General features: G+C 42.8%; 1 protein-coding gene across 2 annotated transcripts in view; it reads right to left on the minus strand.

Annotated features, from left to right (window-relative positions):
• Nucleotides 1-17,579, minus strand: part of GIGYF2 (GRB10 interacting GYF protein 2) — a 153,918-nt gene extending 136,339 nt beyond the window's left edge. For both annotated transcript variants that reach the window (XM_049769293.1, XM_049769292.1), the window contains exon 1: nt 17,508-17,579. The gene's annotated coding sequence lies outside the window, so the exon portion shown is untranslated. The remainder of the gene's footprint in view (nt 1-17,507) is intronic.
• Between the last annotated feature and the right edge of the window lie 4,052 nt (nt 17,580-21,631).

Consider the following 21,631-nt stretch of genomic DNA (forward strand, 5'->3'; position numbering starts at 1 on the left):
CCAATAACGTGCTTGCCTTGCTTGCAGCGATCTGGTTTCAATCCACAGCAATCCATACAGTACCCTAAGTCCAGCCAGGAGTGATCCCTGAGTGCAGACAGGAATAAGCCCTAAGCAAGCCAGTAGTGGAATGAAACAAAAGCAAAAGAAAAAGGGGGGGGGGGGGGGAGCCTCAAACTTGTCTTGGGAGCTTTCAACCAACCAGTCTTCTTTTTTTAGCTTGCTTTGATGAAAACCCTATCTTTTTTACTTAAAACTAATTTTTCATTGTTATGTGGTCCTAACCCATAATTTTAGCAAGGTTCTACACCATTAGCCATCTTTTGGGTCCTTTCTCACAAGAGAACCCCAACAACAAAGTGGTCAGGATGCCTTCAGTTGCTGCCTAGGTCTGACCTTACAGGCTTCCTAAGACTGACCCATCTTTCAGTTCTATTGACAATTAGATCATCTCTGACCATTGGTAAGGTTACTTTTCTTTTCCTCTCAGTAAATTTTCTGGCTTCATCTTTTTTTTGTTTGTTTGTTTTTGAGCCACACCTGGCAGAGGTTACTCCTGGCTCTGCGCTCAGCTCAGAAATCACTCCTGGCAGGCTCAAGAAGCCATATGGGATGGGGTTCAAACCGGGATTGGCCTCATGCAATGCAAACACCATACCCATTCTGCTATCTATCACTTCAGTCCTGGCTTCCTCACCTTTAACTAGCCACAGCCTCTCTCGCTGTGTGCTTGTTTAAAGAAGAAGAAAAAGAAATCAAACTAGCTTTTTCCTACAATGAAAAGAGGGTGACCCTGATCTTTCCACCAAGTCTCCTGTTTTCTCACACCCTGTCACTGTTTAAGAACCAGATGACTTCTAGGCTAACACAATTTCTACCAACATGACAATAGCTAGAGATCTTTTTAGTAAGTGCCATCAAGAAAAGCAAAAAGGCCAAAGCAGAAGAATCCAGAATAGGGGCCGGCGAGGTGGCACTAGAGGTAAGGTGTCTGCCTTGCAAGCGCTAGCCAAGGATCAGGACTGCGGTTCGATTCCCCCGGCGTCCCATATGGTCCCCCCAAGCCAGGGGCAATTTCTGAGCCTTAGCCAGGAGTAACCCCTGAGCATTAAATGTGTGTGGCCCGAAAAACCAAAAAAAAAAAAAAAAAGAAGAAGAAGAATCCAGAAAAAAAACATTCTGCAATAGCGATTCCCAAGAAAAGTCTAAATAGGCAACTTGGCTATCATTATTCCACTAACACTAAGGGCTGAGCAGAATACCACTGGGCATATATTTACCCCAAAAAACAATCGGGGGGAAAATGGGGGATTTGGGGGAGTAAGAAGGTGCAGAGAGTCAGTTTAAAAATTCAACTGCTTACCTGCCCCTCAAATGACCACAAACAATAAAGGAAAAAATTATTTCTGCAAATCCCCATTCCTCACTATGTAAAACATACCAAGAACCAGAGAAATAGTACAGGGTAAGATGCTTGCCTCCTAGATTCAATCCCAACACTTCATAATGTTACCCAATCATCACCAGGAGTGATCCCTGGGCATAGAATCAGGAGTAAGTCCTGGGCACAGCTGGGTACAGCAAAAAACCATTTAAAAATAAAAGAAGCATACCCAGGAAGAAAAAAAAAACCATATGAAACATCTGGAGTTCAGCCAATACTCTACACATGTAGTTTACCAACAAAACTAACACAGAATAAAACCTAATGAGCCTGAATCTGATCAGTAACTCTTCTTTCCTAGAAGCAGAGAAAAGTACTCCCCTAGAACCCTTCACACATGCCAAACAAAAGAACATTTCCCAGGCTAGAATAATAGCACAGCGTAAAGGGCATTTTCTTTGTATGTAGCTGAGCTGGGTTTGATGACCAGCATCCCATATGGTCCCAAGTCTGCCAGAATGGCCCCAAAATCAAAAACAAAAAGAGGAAGGACTCTTTCCTTCCTACCCAAAAAGCTGTTTCTTTTTACCTCAGATCTAGATCAAGATGTAGGTTTAGCACAGTAGTAGGGCGTTTGACTTGCATGCGGCTGACCTAGAATGGATCTCAGTTCGATCCCCAGCATCCCATATGGTCCCCCCAAGGGGACCCCCTAAGGGCAATTTCTGAACCCATAGCCAGAGTAACCCCTGAGCATCACTGGGTGTGGCGCCAAAAAATAAAGCGAAACAAAAAAAAGACGTAGGATTAACAAATCCCTAGTGCAAACACTTCAGAGCAGTTTGGCAGGGCCAGCAAGAAACCCAATGGGTTGGAGCACATGCTTAATATGCAGGAATTCTGAGTTCCATTCCCAGCACCCAGTGGTCAGGACAATAATACCAAATTATATCTTCAATTTAAAAAAAACACCCAGTGGCACTCAGGAGTTACTCCTGGCTATGTGCTCAGAAATCGCTCCTGGCTTGGGAGACCATATGGGACGCCGAGGATGGAACTGAGGTCCTTCCTAGGCTAGCACGTGCAAGGTAGATATGCGCCACCACTCCAGCCCCTTAAATACACATTTTAAAATAAATTTTAAACTATGATCTGCTAACACATTTTCTAAAACAAAATTAGGGGGCTGGAGCAATAGAATAGCAGATAGGGCATTTGCCTTGAACGCGGCCAACCCGGGTTCGAGGGTTCGATCCCCAGCATTTCGTATGGTCCTCAAGCCTGCCTGGAGTAACTTCTGAGCACAGACCCAGGATTAATCCCTGAGCACCACTGGGTGTGGTCCAAAAGCCAAAAATATAATATAAAAAATAAGGGGCCAGAAAGATAGCACAGCGGTGTTTGCCTTGCAAGTAACCGATGCAGGACCTAAGGTGGTTGGTTCGAATCCAGGTGTCCCATATGGTGCCCCGTGTCTGCCAGGAGCTATATCTGAGCAGATAGCTAGGAGTAACCCCTGAGCATCAAATGGGTGTGGCCCGAAAAACCCTATAAATAAATAAATAAATAAATAAATAAATAAATAAATAAATAAATAAATAAATAAATAAATAAGGCGAGCCTACAAGATGTTATGTATTTCTATATATTATCCTTTTATTGTCATATCTTCAAAAACATTATAGTTGCTCTGCCAGCTTTCCTCTTGATCTATAAGGAATTTAAATTCCTAAAATACACTGCCCCTGGGGCCAGTGCGATGGCACAGCAGTAGGTTGTTTACCTTGCATTTGACTGACCCAGGACGAGCCTAGGTTCGATCCCTGGGAGTCCCACGTGGTCCCCAGAGCTAAGAGCAATTTCTGAGCGCATAGCCAGCAGTAACCTCTGAATGTCAACAGGTGTGGCCCAAAAACAAAAATAAAATAACATTGTCCATGAAAGACCCACTACAATTCACAAAAAAACTGAATCACTACCCATGCCTGAATACTCAAGTCAGCTCTATTCCTCACAGCCACAAACCAAGAACAGTCATTAAGATAAATGGGTAAACAAATATTGTAACAACCATACCTTGGAACAGCTTTCATAATAAAACAATAGCAAATTAAGCCAGGTACAAAATATACACTGAGTAACTCATTTATATAAAATTCTAGATGAGGCAAAATTAATCTACAATCATAGAATATAAAATCAGTGGCAGGTGAGGAGCAATCACGGGAAAAGGAAATAGCCAGAAAAAGTGAAATAAAATTCTTCACACCTGAAAGTGAAAAACTTATAGTTACACAAGCATACGTATTGTCAAAATGTGTAAGTATATACTTAATAATATATTTAGAATAAAGGTATTTATCAATTCAAACAAATGAAGTTTTATATATATATATGTATATATATATAAAGTGCACCTCAAAAAAATGTACTTGAAAAAAAAATCTACTAAACTAGAGGCCTAAGTATAGCTCAATGAGATAAAGCATATACCTTATAATCCCCACTGCTTAATGCAATCCCAGTAGATCCACTGTTTGGGATCTCCAGTGCACTCCAACTAAATTGTGTGGAATGGAAAGGTGAGATGGGATGGGGAGGAGAGAAAAAAGAAAAAGAAAAGAAGGTGCATGTGACCCAAGAAAGCAATGCCACATCTGCAACACCCAATATATCACAATCAAGTGTCTAAGCATGTAAGCACAACTTCTGGTTATTATATCAACTACAAAAAAAAAGAAAACAATTTTAAATAAAATTGTAAAATAAATACAAATAAATATACTAAAAAGTAGCAAACAGTGGGGCCGGCGAGGTGGCTGGCGCTAGAGGTAAGGTGTCTGCCTTGCAAGTGCTAGCCAAGGAAGGACCTAGGTTCGATCCCCGGTGTCCCATATGGTCCCCCCAAGCCAGGGGCAATTTCTGAGCACTTAGCCAGGAGTAACCCCTGCGCATCAAACGGATGTGGCCCAAAAAAAAACAAAACAAAACAAAAAAAAGTAGCAAATAGGGCCCGGAGAGATAGCACAGCGGCGTTTGCCTTGCAAGCAGCCAATCCAGGACCAAAGGTGGTTGGTTCGAATCCCGGTGTCCCATATGGTCCCCGTGCCTGCCAGGAGCTATTTCTGAGCAGACAGCCAGGAGTAACCCCTGAGCAGCGCCGGGTGTGGCCCCCCAAAAAAAAAAAAAAAAGTAGCAAATAGCAATGTATTCTAGGATAAAGTTTAAGTATATTTGTTATTACCTCTCCTTAATCAATTAAAAATATTTTTGTTTTTGCTTTTTGTGTGTGTGTGTGTGTGTGTGTGTGTGTGTGTGTGTGTGTAGTTTTTGGGTCACACCCGGCAGCGCTCAGGGGAAACTTCTGGCTCCATGCTCAGAAATTGCTCCTGGCAGGCACGGGGGACCATAAGGGACGCCAGATTCGAACTGATGACCTTCTGCATGAAAGGCAAACACCTTACCTCCATGCTATCTCTCCGGCCCCCAATTAAAAATATTTTAAATTCATTAAAGGAAGGCTAGATAGAGAATACAGTACTTAAGATTGCTGCCTTGTAAAAAAAAAAAAAAAAAAAAAAAGATTGCTGCCTTGTAGGCAAGCCAAACAAATTTGATCCCTGACACCAATATGATCCCTCAAACACTGGTAAGGCAGAGCCAAGAGTAAGTAAACTTGAGCACCAGTGTGTGGTCTCCCAATGCAAAAGAAAAAAAAAGTCATTCCAAGTCACAGCAATCTCATTTCCTATGTGCCTAATGCCTCTAGTATTTAACAGTGAATATTTATAAAAAAATTTCCATCTTAGGGGCCAGAGCAGTGGCACAAGCGATAGGACGTTTGCCTTGCACGTGCTAACCTAAGATGGACCGAAGTTCAATCCCCCAGTGTCCCATATGGTCTCCCAAACCGGGAGCGATTTCTAAGCACATAGCCAGGAGTAACCCCTGAGCGTCACCGAGTGTGGCCCAAGAAGCAAAACAAACACAAAACATTTCCATCTTAGGGGCCAGAGAGATAACACAGCGGTAGGGCAATTGCCTTGCACACTGCTGATTCAGGAAGGATGGTGGTTCGAATCCTGGCATCCCATATGGTCCCCCGAGCCTGCCAGGAGCAATTTCTGAGTGCAGAGCAAAAAGTAACCCCTGAGTGGTCACTAGGTGTGACCCAAAAACCAAAAAATAAATTCCATCTTAGCAGATAGTCAAACAGTGCTAATATAGCACTGTTTCTGATTTGTTTCTGCTTATTTTAAAGAGCTTCCCCAGTGATTCTGTGTAAACACTTCAGGGCCACATTCAGCAATCTATGGGAGGTCATAAGGTCCCTGGAATAGAACCTGAGGCTCTGTGCGTAACAGGCACACTCCCCAACCTTCTGAGTTATCGCCCCAGTCCCGAAGTCTATTTTAATCGCAACTTATAAATAGATCTCTAGTATCTATACAATCTATAACGTTTCAGTGAAATCTAGAATGCCTCAAGTATATGTTCATTATAGTTTCTATTATTAATCTGAATGCTTTATTTTTAATCGATGTAACATACAGACACAGACACACATAATGTAACACTTAAAAATAGTTCACTGCTCATACCAGCAACTCTAGTCAGGTCTTTGGACACTCTTGCCAATTTTTAACAGCTAAAATATTTGCATCTTTTCACTGTGTTGACTACACAAATCATGTAATGCAGTAAAGAGTAAAACTAAAACCTGAGTATCATTCAAGTTAATGACATCAAATTATACACAAAATCACTGTATTCTTCATTCTGATATGCTTTATACTCACAAGGAAAAGTCAGTTTTACTTAAGAATGCCCTTGATAGGACTGGATTGAATACAGAAGGTAAGGCACTTGCCTTGCATGCGACTGTGTCTGCCGTGACCCTGGTTTGAATCCCTGGCACCGCATATGGTTCCCTGAGCACCTCCAGGGGTCACTCCTGAGCACAGAGCCAGGAACAGGCCCTGAGCACCTCTGGTACGGCCCAAAAAAAACCAAAAAAATAAATAAGTAAAACTAATAAAAGAACTTTTATATAAAAAGCATCCTAAGTAATAACCTTATTAACTAATTTTGATCACTGTGTAGCATCTTTTCAATACTCTACATAATAAAATTAAAAGGATCATAAAGCACTTCAACAGTACAGCAAAGTCTAGAGGAAAAGCACTCACATGACCTTTGAGCTACAAGCTCAATCAGTGTTTTCTTAACTTGGAACACCATAATAACCGAAATAGCTGATGCAAATACAGTTATCCAAAACTATATGTTTAACATTTTTTAATTAAAAAATTGAAACTGTCAATTGTTTTCAAGAAAAACAATTCAAGATTTTTTGCCAATTAAAAAACTTTTTAGAATTTTGCAAAACTTCTAATCATAAACTTAAGTTTCAAGGGTTTGAGTAATACTTAGACTTTCAATTCCTGAAGACTTTCCTGTTGAGTGCTGACCTTAATGAAAATAAAATTTTGATACCACTTAACATAAACTATCCATTCAATGTGCAGATTACAGCAATAAATTTTAATATAGCATTTAAAAGTATAAATACAATTCATGTTTCACATTATAATGAGCAATAACAACTACTTCTTACATGGATTTTTAGAGTAATATCAAAGGAGGCTATCTACAACTTTATGAGTAGGTTCTTATAATACTACCTCCTTCAGGCTAGAAAGATAATACAGAGGATAGGATATTTGCCTTGCAAGTGGCTGATAGAGGTTCTATCACTGGCAACACATATAGTTCCCCATGCCCCACCCCCATAAGGAGTAAGTCCTGAACAAATGGATATAGCCCAAACCCTTAAAAAAATTTACTAGGGGGGGCCAAAGAGATAGCATGGAGGTAAGGCGTTTGCCTTGCATGAAGGTCGATAGTTCGAATCCTTGCATCCCATATGGTCCCCCAAGTCAGGTGGAATTTCTGAGCACTTAGCCAGGAGTAACCCCTGAGCATCAAATGGGTGTGGCTGAAAAAAAAAAAGAATATATTTATGCTTAGTGTGTCACAAGCTAATTTAACAAAATTAAAAATTTAAATAAAAACTGGAAAAAGAAAAATGGGCTGGAGTGACAGTACAGTGAGTAGGGTGCCTGCCTTGCATGTGGCTGACCAAAGCTTAATATCTATCCCATATGGTCCCGCCAAGCCTACTAGTAGTAATTCCTGAGTGCAGAGCCAAGTAAACCTCTTAGCATTACTAGTTGTGGTCAACCCCCAGAAAAAAGGAAAAAAAAAACTGAAAAAAACAAAAGCTTTCAGAGATCTCTTTTAAGAGATTAAAGGAATCCTGAGAGACCGGAATAGTAGCGCAGCAGTAGGGTGTTTGCCTTGCACACTGCTGACCTAGGACAGACCGCAGTTCGATCCCCATATGGTCCCCCAAGCCAGGAGCCACTTCTGAGTGCATACCAGGAGTGTTACCAGGTATGGCCCAATAAACAAAAATATAAATAAATAAAAAGAGATCCTAATGGTTCCGAGATATTACAAATGGTGGTGGTTCAACTGCCTAGTAGAATCCAAGTGGACCTGGGTTCGATTGCCAACACCAATCCCCGCCAAGGAGGGCTCCGCTCCCTGAGCACAAAGCCAGGTCTGAGATGGAGAAGAAATCCTAAGATCAAAAAGTTGAGAATGTCAAGGTCAGAGCATACAGCATGTTGTAGGGCATCAGTCATGCCCTGTGTCTGATCCAGGTTTGATCTCCAGCATTTCATATGGTCCCCTGAGCACCATCAGGAGCAATGCCTGAAATAAGTCCTAAGCACCACCAGGTGTAGTACAAAACAAAAAAAGTTGAGAAGGCCTATTTCAGAAAAACAAAAGCGACAAATGAAACAAATAAACATATACCCTATAAGGCATATCAAGAAACAAAAGTTGGGGCCGGCGAGGTGGCGCTACAGGTAAGGTGTCTGCCTTGCAAGCGCTAGCCAAGGAAAGGACCACGGTTCGATCCTCGGCGTCCCATATGGTCCCCCCAAGCCAGGGGCAATTTCTGAGCGCGTAGCCAGGAGTAACCCCTGAGCATCTAACGGGTGTGGCCCGAAAAACCAAAAAAAAAAAAAAAAAAAAAAGTTGTCATCAAAAAAAAAAAAACAAAAAAAAAACAAGGGCCATATTGATAGCACAGCAGGGAGGGCATTTGCCTTGCACACAGCCAACCTGGGTTCAATCCCAGCATCCCATAATGGTCCCCAGAGCACAGCCAGATATGACCCCTGAACACAGTCAAGAGTAAGCTCTGAATACTGCTGTGTGGCCAAAAAAGAAAAAAGAACACCAAGTTCCAAAATGTCACACTTATTCAAAGTACCAAAGGTCTTTCCACAGACTGGAGTGATACAGGAATAACCCCTCTTGGGGGGACAGGGCCACACACACACACACACACACACACACACACACACACACACACCACACACACACACACACACCTGGTAATGCTCATTACACACACACACACACACACACACACACCACACACACACACACACCTGGTAATGCTCATTACACACACACACACACACACACACACACACACACACACACACACACACACACACACACACACACACACACACACCTGGTAATGCTCATTACTCTCAGCTCTGCACACAGAAATTTCTCCTAGAGGTGTTCAGAACCACCGGGATGGCAGGGATTGAACCAGGGTTAGCTATGTGCAAGGCAAGCACTCTACCTGTTGAATTATGTCCCCAGCTTTTTTTAACTAATCCATAAAGATTCTCACACCTAAGGCTATATTAGTCTCAAGCAAAAAGCACTTGTTTTGTTACACTGAAAATAAAATCATGGGGGCCAGAGTACAAGAGATAAGCACTTTCCTTATATACAGCTATTTGAGGCCCATATAGTACCCGAATACAAAACCAATAAGTCCTAAGCATTACTAGGTGTGGCTCCCTCAAGAAAAAACAAAATCAACAGTAACGAAAATAAATCAAAATAAATTTTAAAAATAGAACCCACTGAAGTCTATTCAAATTATAAAGATGTCACTTTACAACCAAAAAAAACTTTTTTGGTTTTTGGTTTTTGGGTCACACCCAGCAGCGCTTCAGGAGTTACTCCTGGCTCTACACTCAGAAATAGTTCCTGGCATGCTCAGGGGACCATATGGATGCTGGGACTCGAACCAACCTTCTACATGTAAGACAAATGCCTTACCTCCATGCTATCTCTCCAGCCCCCTACCACCAAAATTTACCAATTTATATAGTAATGCAATCTAAATAATTACCATTCATGAAGTGTTTATTTAATATGTGCCTATCAGGCACTATATTGAGTACTTTTTACTTTTTGTCTTTTTTTTTTTTCAGGGGGTTGGGGGTCACACCAGCAGTACTCAAGGCTTACACATGGCTCAGTACTAAGGAATCACTCCAGGTAGGTGTAATCAAACCAGAGATCAAACCCAGGTCAACCATGTTATGTACAAGGCAAGCATTCTACCTGTTGTACTATGGCTCCAGTCCCCATTGTAGATTCTGAATTCCCACACCCATTCAAAGATACACTTTACAGCTAAGGGAGAAAAAGAAGTTTCCTGAATTAACTCCATGTGACAGGAGTGCCTCCCCAATAGTTCTCAGGGAGCTAGGAGTTATCTTCACAACCCCATGATGTTGTTATTTCTCTATAGTTTGAGGTAGTGACAGAAAATTAAACCCGCTATCTGTCTGCTTGAATACTGTTTGGTAACCTTTTTCCTAGTTTGAAATTTTGAGAAATTTTAAGTCAATTTTTCTCCTTTTAGCAATCTCCATCCTGTTCCATTAACATCCAATTTCTGTTATTTTTCTATCACTTGATTCAAGCAATACAGTATTACCATTGGCTAAGGAAAAAAGCAGTATCTTCATTACAGTCTGTCACAAACTTTCATTAACCATAGTGGAAGTCATAGGGAAGGCAATACTTGAATGGTCTTTTAGGTCACCTTCACAAACATTAATCAAGGGTCTCTCACCCACAACTAATTTTTGTTTGTTTGGGGAGGGGCACATCTAACAGTGCTCAGAAGTTAGTCCTGCTTCTAAACTTAGGAAATGAGTTACTCCTGTTGGGCTTAGGGAACCATATGGGATAATGGGGATTAAACCATGTGCAAGGTAAGCACCCTAACCATGGTAATATCTTTCTGGTCCCTGACCACTAATCTTTTTTGTTTGTTTGTTTGTTTGTTTGTTTGTTTGTTTGTTTGTTTGTTTGTTTTTGGGCCACACCGGTAATGCTCAGGGGTTACTCCTGGCTATGCGCTCAAAAGTTGCTCCTGAGTTGGGGGACCATATGGGACACTGGGGGATCGAACCTCGGTCCGTCCAAGGCTAGCACAGGCAAGGCAGGTACCTTACCTCTAGTGCCACCGCCCGGCCCAACCACTAATCATTTTTTTTTTTTGGTTTTTTTTTTTGGGCCACACCCTGTGACGCTCAGGGGTTACTCCTGGCTATGCGCTCAGAAGTTGCTCCTGGCTTCTTGGGGGACCATATGGGACGCCGGGGGATCGAACCGCGGTCCGTCCTAGGCTAGCGCAGGCTAGGCAGGCACCTTACCTCCAGCGCCACCGCCCAGCCCCCAACCACTAATCTTTTAATTTCACCTCTAGTAGTTATTCAACTGGAAAAGTTTTGGCAACACCACCTTAATTCCAAGGAAATAATCAAAGGAGTTCCTGGATTTGTTTTATGGCAAGAGCCATGATTTATCAATGGGATATATGCCACTACAGGAGACTAGAGAAATAGAAATAATACAAGTGAGCAAAGAGTTTGCATATGGTCTCCTGAACCCCCAAGACTACTACACACCTCTTAAGAGGCTCAAAAATGAAAGAAAATACCAATACATTGGCAATTATTTGAATTTTCCTGCAGCCAAAGGGGCAATACTGAAAAGACTTAAGATTCCAGGGGCCAAAGCAATAACACAGCAGTAGGGTATTTGTTTGCCTTGTACACAGCCAATCCAGGACAGACCCAAGTTCGATTCCCAGCATCCATATGATCCCCTGAGCCTACCAGGAGCAATTTTTAAGTGCAGAGCCAAGAGTAACCAGAGTGCCGCCAGGTATAATCCAAAAACAAACAAAAAACGAATCCACGATTTCCACCAGACCCAAGACTTCTTGCAACAGGAATTTTATGTATGTCCAGAGAGCATACTGACTGTATCATCACTATTAACAAAAAAAAAAAATAATAACAACTGGACCAGAGTGATAGCACAGCAGTAAGGCATTTGCCTTGCATACAGCCAACTGGGAAGGACTCGGTTGATCCCCGGCATCCCATATGGTCCCTCCCTTGAGCTCACTAGGAGACTATTTCTGAGCACAGAGTCAGGAGTAACACATGAGCGCCACTGCCAGCTGTGTGACCCAAAAACAAAAATCAAACAAAAAACTATTTTTTCATTGCTTCATCTTGAGATGAAGACATTTGCCTTGCATGCAGCCAAGATTTCAATTCCCGTGCATTTCATATGGTTCCCTGAGCCCCACCAGGAATGAAACCGGCATGCAAAGCCAGGTGATTAAGCTCTGAACACCAGTTGTACCCTCCTCCTCCTCAAAAAAGGAAAAAAAAACTGGCAGTTACTATTATTATCCCAGTACTTCTGAATAATAATCAATATCCCAGTGCTTTCTTCCAATAAAAAAAAATGAACAATAAATGAATTCACTATTCTAGAAAAATATAACCATAACATAAACATGGGCTGTCCTCTGATATCTCAACACAACCAAGTATTTTCCAAAGAGGGACCCCCCCAGAAACTTAAGTTTTATAGTTTATACAGAAATATTTTTAAAACTTGATAAAGCCTTGCAATTTCAAAACAACATTAAGCTTTTTTTTTTTTTTTTTGGTTTTTGGGCCACACCTGTTTGACGCTCAGGGGTTACTCCTGACTATGCGCTCAGAAATCGCTCCTGACTTGGGGGGACCATATGGGACACCGGGGGCTCGAACCGCAGTCTGTCCTAGGCTAGTGCTTGCAAGGCCTTACCTTACCTCTAAAGCCACCTTCCCGGCCTCTTTTTTTTTTTCTTTTTTTTTTGAGGTGGGGCTACACCTGATGGTGCTCAGGGATTACCCTAGCTCTGCACTAAGAAATCACTCCTGGCAGGCTCGGGGAACCATATGAGATACCAGGGATCAAACCCGGGGTTGACTACATGCGAGGCAAACTCCCTACCTACTGTACTATCTCCAGCCCCAAGAAAGCATTCTTTCTACCTTAAAAAAAAAAACAGATTCAGTAGGCAGGACTCTTTCCTTGTACACAGGTGTACAGGTGTACACCAGAAGCAATCCTAAGCATATCTGGGCGTGACCCAAAACACAAAAATAAAAATAAGTCAGTTGGTAGAGGAAGTGGACATTGGTATTTAAACACTGTAAGCCTGAAACCCAGACATCAGTAACTTTGTAATTCACAATGATTCAATAAACAAATAAAAGTTCAAGAGTAAAGAAATGGCTCAATGCACTAGACCTAATGCTTTGCATGCAGGAACCTTGGTTTCGATGTCTTCAGCACTGCATGAAAGCAACATAGGAAAAAAAAAAAAAAGCACTCAGCAAAGTACTGTCCACAGAGGCCACCACGTTCAGCAAAAATAAAAAAAAAAGTCAATCCAGTGGCAGCCCTGACTTGGTATGGAGCTCAGCAGTATAACACTTACTATGAGGCACTGAGTTCAAAAAGGACTGCTGGGGTGAAGAAGGGGGAGTCTTAAGAAATATCAATTCTTAAAGCTGAAGTGACAGATTACAGCAGGTATGATGCTTGCCAACCCAGGCTCAATCTGATATCCCATATGGTCCCCAGCACCAATAGGAATAATTCCACAGTACAGAGCTAAGAGTAACAGAGTAATCTAGAGAGGGAGAAGGGAGAGAAATAGGGTGAAGGAAAGGGAGAGGATTTGGGGGAGTTCTGGTTCACACCCAGTATTCAGGTGTCACTCCTGGCAGTGCTTGGGGAATGATATTTACTGTCGGGGAATGATATATACTGTCAGGGACTGAACCTGGACAAGCTGCATTCATTGTTTCATTTTTAGCTTTTATACAACACCTGGCATATATTCAGTGATCACTTCTGGAGATGTTCGGAAAAGCTAGTAGAGCTGGGATCAAACCTACGTCAGTCACATGCAAAGCTAGTACCCTCAACCCCCATACTATCTCTGGAGCCCCCCACAATCCAGTCTGGAATGCACAACTTTTATTTCTTTTTTTTTGGGGGGAGGGCCACACCTGGTGACACTCAGGGGTTACTCCTGGCTATGAGCTCAGAAATCGCTCCTGGCTTGGGGGACCATATGCGATGCCGGGGGATCTAACCGCAGTCCATCCTAGGTCAGCCACGTGCAAGGCAAATGCCCTACCACTGCACCACCGCTATAGCCAACTTCAATTTCTTATTCTTTTGTTTATTTATTTTTGGGCCATATCCGACAGAGCTCAGGGATTACTCCTGGCTCTGTGCTCAGAAATCGCTCCTAGCAGGTTCGGGAACCATATAGGATGTTGGGGATAAAATGCAGGTGAGCAGCATGCAAGGCAAACACCCTACCCACTGGGCCAGAGAGATAGCATCATAGCACAGCAGTAGGGGTAAGGCATCTTCCTTGCACGCCAGCCAACCCAAGACAGACCTGGGTTTGATTGATCCCCAGCATTCCATATAGTCCTCTAAGCCTGCCAGGAGTGATTTCTGAACACAGAGCAAGGAGTAACCCTGAGTGCCTCCAGGGGTGGCCCAAAAACCAAAAATATTAATTTGAAAGGGGGAAGGGATGACGGAAAAAAAATTAATAAAACATTGAGAGTGCTAACCCTACAAGTGGCCAACACAGGTTCGATCCCCAGTTCACTGCCAGGAGAAATTCCTAAGTGCAGTGCCAGCAGTAACCCCTGAGTATCACTGTATGTGATCATTACGATTTATAGGACACATGCCTTGCACATGGCATACCTAGGTTCGATCCTCAGAACAAACAAACCAGAAACAAACCAAAAATTCAGATTTATAAAATGGGTAATTTTTTCCAAACTAAGCTTCAAATTTACTTATGCTCATTTGCTAAACACCTTTATCCTTTATCTCATACATTCTCTCAACTTTGTTGTTTCTATCTAATTTTCATTGAGGTATACTTACAATAGTATAGAAGTTGTTTGGGTTTTTTGGGTTGTTTTTTTTTTTTGGGGGGGGGGGGATGTCACAACCGGCATCTCTCAGGGGTTAGACCTGGCTCTACGCTCAAAAATCGCTCCTGGCAGGCTCGGGGGACCATATGGAATGCAAGGATTCGAACCACCATCCTTCTGCATGCAAGGCAAACGCCTCACTTCCATGCTATCTCTCTGGCCCCTGAAGTTGTTTTTTTTTTGTTTTTTTTTTTGGTTTTTGAGCCACACCCGGTAACGCTCAGGGGTTACTCCTGGCTATGTGCTCAGAAGTTGCTCCTGGCTTGGGGGACCATATGGGACACCGGGGGATTGAACCGCGGTCCGTCCAAGGCTAGCGCAGGCAAGGCAGGCACCTTACCTTTAGCGCCACCGCCTGGCCCCTGAAGTTGGTTTTTTTTGTTTTTTTTTGTTTTTTTTTTTTTTTTGGTTTTTGGGCCACACCCGTTTGACGCTCAGGGGTTACTCCTGGCTATGTGCTCAGAAATCGCCCCTGGCTTGGGGGGACCATATGGGACGCCGGGGGATCGAACCGCGGTCCTTCCTTGGCTAGCGCTTGCAAGGCAGACACCTTACCTCCAGCGCCACCTACCCGGCCCCTGAAGTTGGTTTTTTATAGTTAAAGAGTTATTATACAAATTCTTCCATCAATATTCAATCAAGAACTTTTATAGAGTGGCCAGAGCGATGGCGCAGGGCATAAGGCATCTGCCTTGCGCACGCTAGCCTAGGACGGACCATGGTTCGATCCCGGTGTCCCATATGGTCCCCAGCATCCCATATGGTTCCCCAAGCCAGGGGCGATTTCTGAGCTGCTTAAGAGAACTCCAGGAATGAAGTGGTCATTTTCTATACCTGATAAAGCAGAAAAGGCCAGGTTCTGTTGGAAAGACAACTAAGCCAGAACAAGAGACAGAGGATGCTGTCTGGCCAGCAGAAGAAAAGTGCTGTCAAAGAACTATCTTGACTCCTGAATACTTCCCAATTTCTTGTTCAGGTTCAGCAGAAGCCAACTGATTCTTTTTTTTTTTTGGTTTTGGGGCCACACCCGTTTGACACTCAGGGGTTACTCCGGGCTATGAGCTCAAAAATCGCTACTGGCTTGGGGGGGACATCGCGGTCCATCCTAGGCTAGCTCTTACAAGGCAGACACCTTACCTCTAGCGCCACCTCTCCAACCCCTGGTTTCTAATTCTTAAGGTATCTCCTTAATTATGCAATATAAGAGAGTTAATCACTTTGCTACAATAGCTGTATTACAATAAATCTGTATATAAAGTTAACATACTGCAGAGCTTAAATTTATATAAGGTTACACATAATATTCAATTTTAAAATTAAAAAAAGAGGGGCCTCGGGGCAGGAGAGATAGCACAGTGGTGTTTGCCTTGCAAGCAGCCGATCCAGGACCAAAGGTGGTTGGTTCAAATCCCGGCATCCCATATGGTCCCTCGTGCCTGCCAGGAGCGATTTCTGAGCAGACAGCCAGGAGTAATCCCTGAGCGCCGCCGGGTGTGGCCCAAAAACCAAAAAAAAAAAAAAAAGAGGAGCCAGAGCAATAGTACAGGGGGGATAGGGCATTTGTAGGGCATTTGCCTTACACAGTGGCAGACCTGGGTTTGATCCCTAGAATCCCATTTGGTTCCCCGAACACCAATGGGAGTAATTCCTGAGTGCAGAGTCAGGAATAACCCCTGAGCACCGCCAGGTGTGGCCCCAAAACAAACTGGGAAGAAAAAAAAAAACCACCTTCAAATACTTCCTGGGCTAGAGAACTAACTCTATGGGCTAGAGAGTATGCTGTGTTTGCATGCTAAAGGTCTGGATGCAATTCCAGCACCAAGTAGTTCTAGGAGCTCTGACATGAGTGAGCCTTGACGACTAAATCATAAACTGAACCAAAAATAAAAAGAAGAAGTTCCTTCAAGGGTCAGAGCAATAGTACGGCAGGTAGGGCACTTGCCTTGCACACAGCTTACTTGGGTTCAATCCCTCCTTTATAGGAATCTGAAAATACCAAAATTGTTTCTACTATTTTTAAAAAAAAAGTTAAAATTTAATATCTTTAAATATCTTTTTTTGGTTTTTGGGTCACACCCAGCTGCGCTCAGGGGTTACTCCTGGTTCTCCGCTCAGAAATCGCTCCGGCTCAGGGGACCATATGGGATGCCGGGATTTGAACCACCATCCTTCCGAATGCAAGGCAAACGCCTTATATCCATGCTATCTCTCCAGCCCCAAATATCTTAAAAAACATAAGTGAAATCTGAGCCAGAAAGATGGTATAGTGTGTAGGTTGCCTTACATGTGGTTAACCTATATTCAATCCCTGGCATCCCAGATGATCTTCCAAAAACTGCCAGGAGTAATTATTCCTGGGTGTAGAACCAGGAGTAACTGCTGAGCATCTCTGGGTGTGGACCCCCCAAAAAATAAAAAAATGATAACTAAGTTCTAAAAGTAAAAATCACAAGGCAGGATTGCTAGCACAGTGGATAGGGCCTTTATCTTGCACACAGCCAAACCAGGTTCAACCCAGCATCATTCCTGTCAGGAGTGATTTCTGAGTGTAGAGACAAGAGTAACTAATAACTGAGCACCACTGGGTATGGCCCCCAAAAAATAAACAGTAAAAATCACTTGTTTGAAGAACAGATAGTAAAGGTCTTAAGACATCTGTCTTAACCAATCCTCCCTGGTTTGATTCTGAGAACCCCATATGATCCTCCATCATCATCAGGAGTGACCCACAGAGCAGAGCCAGGAGGAAAGTCAGAGCAGGTATGGCCCAACCACACACCCCTCCGAAACACCTATTTGCATAAGCCCTCATTTTACACATTTCCCCCTTCAACACTCACCTGTTCAAAAGTTCTGCTGGATCACAGCAGGAGGTTTGAGCAGACTACCTTCAGGTCCTTTTTAACACTGCAAAATAAAAATATATATCTGTATATATATATATATATATATATATATATATAAAGTAAATTACCTGGCAACTCCTAAGTTCAAACATATTTTTATACATAAAATGAATTCCAAACCTACTTAAAAATATTACAATCACTGAAGACAATCCCAGGGATAAGGTCTTACTTGTGGCCAACCACAATTCAATCCCCAACACTGAATACGGTCCCCAACCACCACTGGAAGTGATCCCTGACCAGAGTGAGAAATAAAGGCCTGAGTACCATCATCAAGCATGGCCCAAACTATATAACACAACCATCCAGTACTTGTTTACAAACCAGAATCCCTACTCCTATTATCTAGAAAATTTCTCACAGCACATCATTTAACAATAAATTTTAAAATGCCTTTATTTTAGTTCTAATAATTAACAAATAAGCACTACTTTAGGGTTTGCTATTCAAAATCAACTTAAAGGGGCCGGAACAGTGGTGCAAGCGGTAAGGCGTCTGCCTTGCAAGCACTAGCCTAGGACAGACCACAACTCAATCCTCCAGCGTCCCATATGGTTCCCCAAGCCAGCAGCTATTTCTGAGCACATAGCCAGGAGTAACCACCAAATGTCACAGGGTGTGGCCCAAAACAAACAAACAAAAAAGAAAATCAGGGCCCGGAGAGATAGCACAGCAGCGTTTGCCTTGCAAGCAGCCAATCCAGGACCAAAGGTGGTTGGTTCAAATCCCGGTGTCCCATATGGTCCCCCGTGCCTGCCAGGAGCTATTTCTGAGCAGACAGCCAGGAGTAACCCCTGAGCACCGCTGGGTGAGGCCCAAAAACCAAAAAAAAAAAAAAAAAAAAGAAAATCAACTTACAGAGGTTTGGCTTTTTTTTTTTTTTTTTGGTTTTTGGGCCACACCCAGTAGCACTTGGGTTTCTCCTGACTGTGCACTCAGAAACCCCTCCTGAGAGGCTTCGGGGACCATATGGGGTGTCGGGATTGAACCTGGGTCAATCCCAGGTCAGTCGTGTGCTATCGCTCCAGTCCCAGGCACTTACTTTTTAAACATACTTACTAGGATAAAAATAAAATGATACAAAATACAGCACATACCTAGATGAAGTATAATTAAAAAAAAAAAGAAAAAAACCTGGGGCCCGGAGAAATGATAGCACAGCGGCGTTTGCCTTGCAAGCAGCCGATCCAGGACCAAAGCTAGTTGGTTCGAATCCCGGTGTCCCATATGGTACCCCGTGCCTGCCAGGAGCTATTTCTGAGCAGATAGCCAGGAGTAACCCCTGAGCAAAGCCGGGTGTGGCCCAAAAACCAAAAAAAAAAAAAAAAAAAAAAAAAAAGATCAATTCTCTTTGGGGCCAGGCCAGAGCAGTGGTGCATCTGCCTTGCACGTGCTAACCTAAGACGGACAGCAGTTCAATTCCTCCTAACCCCAGAGCGTCATGGGGTGTGGCCCAAAAAAAAAAAAAAAAGATCAATTCTCAGGGCCAGCGCAGTGGTAGGGCATTTGCTTGCCTAGCACGTGGCTGACCTAGGATGGACCCCCCCGGATGTCTTATATGGTCCCCAAGCCAGGATTTCTGAGCGCATAGCCAAGAGGAACCCCCGAGCAGCACCGCATGTGGCCCAAAAACTAAAAAAAAAAAAAAAAAAAAATCAATTCTCTGGGCCCAAGTGAAGAGAAGAAACTCTAAATTATCTCATATGAAAACTATAAAGTCTTGGGGCGGGAGCAGTAACACAGTAACATTTGTCTTGCATGTGATTGACCTTGGTTCGATCCCCAGTATCCCATATGGTCCTCTGGGCCTGCTAAGGTGTAACACTCCTGAACACCACCGTCTAGTGTGGCCACAAAAACAAAAAAAGGGGGGGGAGGCTGGAGAGATAGAATGGCGGTAAGGCATTTGCCTTGCTGCACAAGGACGGTAGTTCGAAACCCGGCATCCCATATGGTTCCCCAAGCCTGCCAGGAGTGATTTCTGAGCATAGAGCCAAGAGTAACAACCCCTGAGCACTGCTGGGTGTTGTGACCCAAAAACCAAAATAAATAAATAAATAAACAAATAAAGTATCATCTGGGACAAGAATAACAGAGCAGCAGATATGGGGCTTGTCTTGCAAGCAGCCAACCAAGGTTCAATTCCATACATCCCCTAAGCACAGCCAGGAGTGATTCCTGAGCACAGAGCCAGGAGTAACTCCCTAGCATCACAGAAGTGGCCAAACAAACAAACTGGCCAAAAACAAATAAATATTAAAATAAAAAAAATCTAAAATCCAAATTCAATGAAATCTTGTAGTTAATTAGAAAGTTTGATCCTCAGCATCCCAGATGGCCCCCCTAAACACCGCCAGAAACATTCCTAAGCAGAGCCAGGATAATGACTGGCCAAAGAAAAAAAAAACAAAACTGTGTAAGTCCAAGTCCAATGAAACTTAACAAAAAAATGTACTTAACAAAAAATAAAAAACTGTTTCTTAATTACCTGAAGTAGGGAATATGTAATACTTTAATACACTGAAAAATATTTGTGGGGCCGGAGAGATAATACAGTGGGCATTTGGCTTAGATGTTGAAGGACGGTGGTTCGAATCCCGGCATCCCATATGGTCCCCCGAGACTGCCAGGAGCAATTTCTGAACGTACAGCCAGGAGTAACCCCTGAAAGCATTGCTGGGTGTGACCCAAAACCCCCCCAAAAAAATATATATATATATTTGTGTAGAATTAAGTTTGACTAAAGAAATAATATTTTCAAGCTTCTCCCCTTTTCTCTGACAAGAAAAAATTCTCAACAATTCAACAATATCATTCTGCATTCCTTAATAATAAACATATTTGTATATTTCTGTTATCTAAAAGGGTAAAAATCTAAAAATAAAGAGTGAAACATAACTCAGTGGGTTGAATATATGCGTTGCATGTGGGAGGCCATGGTTAGATCCCTGATATCACATGGTCCCCAGCACTACTAGTAGTGAACCCTGAATACCACTGGATATAGTTCAAGAAACAAACAAAAAAGCTATACTGATCAAGAAACAGGGAAATTTTAGTTATAAATAAGCTTGTGTCCTTACTTGTAGTAATGAGTACAAATCCACTTATAAAAGCTATACAATTCCTCAGGGAACTAAAAATAAATGGAGAAGCTGGAGAGAGTACAGAGGGAAAGGCGCATGCCTCATTCACATAGTCAACCCATGCTTGAACCCATACGGTCTCCTGAGCACTGCAAGTAATGATCCCTGAACACAGTCAGAAGTGAGCACTGAACACCACCAAGTGTGGGTCAAAAAGAAAACAAAGCGGGCCCGGAGAGATAGCACAGCGGTGTTTGCCTTGCAAGCAGCCAATCCAGGACCAAAAGTGGTTGGTTCGAATCCCGGTGTCCCATATGGTCCCCTGTGCCTGCCAGGAGCTATTTCTGAGCAGACAGCCAGGAGTAACCCCTGAGCACCGCCGGGTGTGGCCCAAAAACAAAAACAAAAACAAATTAGAAAACAAAGCAAGGGGCCGGAGAGATAGCATGGAGGTAGGGCATTTGCCTTGCATGCTGAAGAACAGGGTGGTTCGAATCCCAGCATCCTATATGGTCCCCCAAGCCTGCCAGGAGCGATTTCTGAGAGTAGAGCCAGGAGTAACCCCTGAGCACTGCCAGGCATGACCCAAAATCAAAAAAAAAAAAAAAAAAAAAAGGACATCATAAAATCTTAGCAGTGGTCATAAAAATAAATTAATAAACATGAGTTCAAAGTTTCACAACAAGGATACTTAAAGGCAGTTCAAATTGGTAAAAGAAAATGGATATTTAGCATGCCTTTAAGACATATTAGATTCAAAGGATATAAACTCAACCTAAGCAAGCTGGACCTACTATAACCTATAAGTTATCAAATAAAACTGATAAATGCTGAAAATGTAGTCAATAGAGGCAAAAATTGCCTGAGCTTCTGAAAAAAGCACAAGGCAAAGAACTTTCAGAAGGGGCAAGGTAAATGAGACACTAATAATCTCTTTGTCCAAAAGGGTCATCTCTGCCAGTGTGGAAC

This window comes from Suncus etruscus, chromosome 2, assembly GCF_024139225.1.
Source record: "Suncus etruscus isolate mSunEtr1 chromosome 2, mSunEtr1.pri.cur, whole genome shotgun sequence".
NCBI lineage: Eukaryota > Metazoa > Chordata > Mammalia > Eulipotyphla > Soricidae > Suncus > Suncus etruscus.